At 36.0% G+C, this 5,324-nt stretch overlaps 1 long non-coding RNA gene across 1 annotated transcript; it reads right to left on the bottom strand.

Annotated features, from left to right (window-relative positions):
* LOC131056758 (uncharacterized) lies at positions 1-4,391 on the bottom strand. Its single transcript, XR_009108788.2, has 2 exons — positions 332-4,391; positions 1-244 (listed from the first exon to the last, which is right to left on the bottom strand). It is a non-coding gene; the product is annotated as an uncharacterized LOC131056758 (long non-coding RNA).
* Positions 4,392-5,324: the final 933 nt, after the last annotated feature.

The following is a 5,324-nucleotide window of genomic DNA, read 5'->3' as shown; positions in this document are numbered from 1 at the left end:
TGATTTGCAAAGAAATCCTTGAATAAATAATGTCTTGCTACCTTGGAAAATTGTTTGGTATGTTTATGTCTTAATAAAATACTTCAGCGTTGATAACGTTAAGTAAAAACTTCAGCCTTGTATTATATTCATTGGAAATGTAGGACCAAGAAATAGAAAAGAAACATCTCACCTAGCATCACACCCAATCGAGAATTTAGACTTGTATCCACCGATCTAATAAACCCACAGAGCCGGAATATTACTGCCACCGAAGAATGCCAGAATAAAATTAACTTGTATAGAAAAAACCAGCTTCATCACCATTATCAACTTCTGTAATAACATTTACCTAAAGTCCCATCAAGAAAAAAAATTACTCTTGTCAGGAACTACAATTGAGTGGGTGATCGATACCAACGGTTCACCGTCAAACACAAGCTCCCAGTATCTGATATATGAAAAGTACCCAAAACTTAACAGAATCAATAACCCATACTTCAAAAAAAATCCATCAAAAATAAACATGACATGGTTTATTAGGATTCATTGCCGAACTATACACTGAAGACTTGGGGAATCCAAATGTCTGTAGATATCCAACCTGTGGAAACGTGTCAGGACAAGAAATCCATATCCAGATATCTACCCATCCTGTGGGCAGGGAAACATGCATGCCAAGAACAAAAAAATAAATGAACAAAACAAATCAACATGCTTATGATCATGACTAATCCACAACGAAGGCAAAGCAATTGGAGTGCCACACCACCCATTTTCCCCATACCTGGAAAGAAGGTTTTAATCTTATAATGACAAAAGATTTATCTTTACCGAGAATGGTGGTCTCTGCATGCAATGGAAGAATTAAATATATCACTGAATGTCCCATAGATAGTAGAACTTAATGCCAGATATTCGGATTTAATTAACAAATTCTATAAATTATAATTTACTGTAGAGAGAATCTACAGCCGGGGATAGCATTTTTATGGTTTATACTCACTCCTCGTTCACCCAAATAGTCTATGAGACGTAACAATGTCCTTAATCACGATGGCAGCAAAGAATGATAGTGAGAACTTTCAGACCCAAATTTTTGGGATTCAAAAGGCATAGAACCATAATGAAAAATTTGAGAGAGTAGGAAAAAGGAGAGAAATATAGTCATGGCGGTAGTAGGAGGCAGCATAGCCAGCCACGCATGTACTCGTGCTCGTTTTTTCAGCAGGCTTTAAGCGAGTGATTGTGTAGGAGCAGGGGCTAGTATTCTTTGTCCACCTTCAATACCTCAAAATCCTGGCATGTGTAGGAAAATCTACACAATCTCTCACATAAAACTCAGATCCAGCCAAGTACTTGAACATGATTCAATTGATTTTTAGATATGGTCAGCAAGCTAATAATCTTAAACTTAATAGAAGTTGGACATTCAATCCTTCTCCATTGAGTGCTGCCTCTACGGAACGTCTCTGCAAGATTAGGACATTTTGGCATTTGCAAGGTGTGAATTGCAACTTACCTTTTGATTATGCTAAAAAGGTGAGAAGCTTCATCTGGACAGTAGCTTAAAATGACGAGTTTTAAGTCCCATGGATGAATCTTCTCTAGCCACTCCAAACCTTTTCACGATCAGCTCTGTAAGAGCTTCATTTGGACAGTGACTTAAAGAGAAGAGTTTCAAGTACCATGAATGAATCTTCTTTAGCCACTCCCGAACATTTCCATGATCAACTATGTTACTGCCTAAGGGCTTTTCAATATTGGCAAGATACCCACTAAACCATACACACCGTTATGATACCAAAATAAAGAAATTAGGCTTTTCTAGTAAAGCTTCCTACGATAATTACAATCATATACAACTGTCGATAAAGGAAACATACTGAATAATTAATGGTGGTCCACAGAGAATATATTCACAGCGACTAGAACAGGAATGCTCCCAATAGAATTTCATCTGATAAACTCTGCATCCAATTTCCTTGCCTTCATAGGATCTACATGATGCAAAAAATGCTAATGTTTTTCTCTTTCATCACCAGGCAAACTTTAAATAAAATCGACACAAATGAAATATGCATTGATCTTCTACAGCTACTTGCAAATAATTCTGCAAGATAATTCTGATTACTTCTATTAAGACATAAGAAGTTGGTACTAATATTATGGGTGAAACTGAATCACAACAAAATTTATTCAGTATAATGAGTTTCTCCAGATTGATGCAATGATAGCTTTTAAAAATGGCAATCTGTTCCAGCACACCAATTAACTAGCATAGCCATTAATCATGTGTGCAAGCAGTAAACTGAAGCTTTAGAACATAACTGCTTGACTATCAATTTCAGTTTTGTCCAGATAATTCTAGTTAACCTCATTGTGTTGCCCCCATCCCTGTCCTTAACACAAAATTAAATGACTACGAAATAGAAAATCATGAAATAGCCGTGGTAGCAAACCCTGAGTAGAGTTTTAACAACAAATAGGAAGTGTCATCCAATGTTACCTAAGGTATGACATAGCTGTTATTAGTTTGAAGGATTCAACAAGAAGTAACTCAAAGCCTCCCTCGAATTGGAGGAAACAGAGTCATCCACACATGTCAAGAAAGAAACTAATAATTTAAGGAAAATAGCTTATAGATATAGGGCAACCCTTCGACAATATCTTCAAGGCTTTTATATATTGAGCTTGTGAGAATCATACTTCAAAAGCTAACGCATGATTGTTTATAACGTCTGAATTCAAATTCGCAACAGAGATATTCTCCAGTGCAAGTTGCTCACCATAAAAGCCAAATAGTCCCAGGCATGCATTCCTGACAAGGGGAATTTTCTTCCTGAATTTGGTGCCCTATCATGTGCTCCTAAGATGGGATCTGGCTGGTCCTTATTTTGTAGCCACCAGTTCAAAATGACTGCAAACTATGGTATGTAGTTTGAAAGAGCAAACACAAACTATTGATCTTATAATTTCTCTTAAGCAAGGTCTTGAAGGAGATTCGAAAAATCAAAATTAAAACTACTATAAGGTGGTATCTAGATCCCATGTTAATTATGTATACCTCTGAAAATCTAAATTCCAACATAAACATTGCCGGAGGGCGGCTAAATCTGTTTGGAAACTAGAGCAGGTTGACCTTTCTGAGCATTTTAGATAGTCTTAGTGTAAAATGTTTATTTTTATTGTCCTCTTTTTATACCCACACAAACATACCTGTGCACAAGGCATGCTTTGCATACATGAGATCAATCTTGTGATTAATACAAGAGAAATCAGCAACACTTTGTTGAGTTAAAAATCGTGCAAACAGGCCTCTGCACCATTGGCAAGATCGTCATCAGGAGGCACGTTTGAGGGCTAATAATTGTTACCACTTGAACCGAGTAGAACACTACTCCACAAACTGGATAGTCCTCTTAATCTTAATAGCGGCAACAACAGGATTCAAACCCTTGGTCACAACATCTCATCTGTAAATGAGGCAGAGGGCCATGGAATGGAACAATTAAAGACCATAACATAACCATAAATATTCTTGTCCTGAAGTTCAGGAAACAGAAAAAAATAGTTACTGACTAGAGAAAACCCAGTTAAGGTTAGTGTAATTAGGGCACTCGATGTCATAAATGTCCTCGTCAGCTAACAAAGCGACAATATCAGTGTGCTCTAAGAGCGAATTAGTCGAGAGCGCGCTATTGGAGGGTTACACTACAGATGTGCAGACCAGAGTAGATGGGTAAAACATCAAATCCGACTCAGGTTTCTTTCCGTAGTTCACATAAAGTCTCTCTAGGACAATAAATCAAAACCCTGACCCGATTACGCCTACTACCAAGTGGAATATATGAAACCCCTGCAGACATGTGCAGTTGTTCTGGTTTCGATCCAGACACAGATCCATCATTTCCTTACAAACTAAAGGCATAAAACAAAAATAACATCATTTATAGGTTAGTGTTTCGAATGATAATATCCAATTCATATTATCACTTAGGGTTTCACACTGAGAAAGAATTATATTGGCATGGTAGTTTGAGAAGGATTACTTACTGTTGTAGTGCATTACTCAATTATCTCACTAAAGACAGTGTTGAACATATCATCGCCGCCGCCCACCATCTCGTCGCTTGGCACCTAAACAGGCTGACCATCATAATTGTAACCCATAAAACATGAGTCAAAATTGTTAAATGAACACACCATGTAAAGGAAAAATAAAAATAAAAACAAAAATTTGCAGATGAAACCCCAGAAATGCTGCTTGCAACTCGAAGCCCAAGGGCTAAACCCATAATAACCCAAAGGGCATACAGCCTAAAATCAAGAGTTGCAGTGATATCAATCCGTAAAAACACTTCCATATGTGAATGTCGTACTCAAGACAATCGACCTCCCAACTCCTTGAACGTATTATTTATTTAGCCCTCAAATCTTGTGGATGATATTAAATCATCCTTTTAAAAAACTATATATATAAATTATAGAAAATTATAATTAAATATTACTTATATGGCTGATGTGATAATGATATGGCTAATCAATATTAGCTTTTCTTCAAGAAGAATCATCATATGAAGAAGATGGTCCCAAGTATATTTTGTTGTCATAGATGAATTTGTATGAGACAAGAAATCATGATTAATTGAAATCTTTCACTAAGGAGTGATTGATTGCATATTTTGAAGATTGGACATGCTATAAGTGACTGATTGGAATAATATTAGTTGAGTGGGCATATTGAATAGGCTAACATAAGGTTGTAGTGATTGACAACTTGCAAGAATTTGTGTCTTATAACTCCTATCTTGACTATTTGTGATGTCATATTCACATTATGTCAACAGGGGAACTTTCTTAAATTTGTCATTTAGGATGCCTAACTCACTAAATTGTTTAACATTTCCTACAAATAAAAAAAGTTCAAACCTCATAGATAATGTTCTTTCAACATAAAATCACTTACCATCCGATTTGAAACTTGAACCTTTTGATACAAATCGAAGAAACATATGATTGAAATAAGAAATGTATTCTTGTGGTGTTCTTTTCATGATTGCAAACTAAAATAATTAGTTGTGTGCAACCGCATTAGGATAAAATCGAATCAAGAATAATATTTCTAATTCTGCCCATTAGCAAATAGAATTAGGTGGAAGACTTACATACCATTGAAGTTGTGCACCTTGAAGTGTCTTAACAAATAGATGAAAAATAAAATCATCATGATTTACCTTAGGAAAAAACATTAGATCCTTGCAAATCCTCACACGACCTAAAGCATTTTGCCCATTGTTTGGGAGGAACAAAGGAAGATTTATGTATGAAAAGGAATCTCGTAT

Source organism: Cryptomeria japonica, chromosome 7 (assembly GCF_030272615.1).
Source record: "Cryptomeria japonica chromosome 7, Sugi_1.0, whole genome shotgun sequence".
Lineage (NCBI taxonomy): Eukaryota > Viridiplantae > Streptophyta > Pinopsida > Cupressales > Cupressaceae > Cryptomeria > Cryptomeria japonica.
Note: the sequence above shows the minus strand (reverse complement) of the source record. Positions and strands in the feature narration are given on the sequence as shown.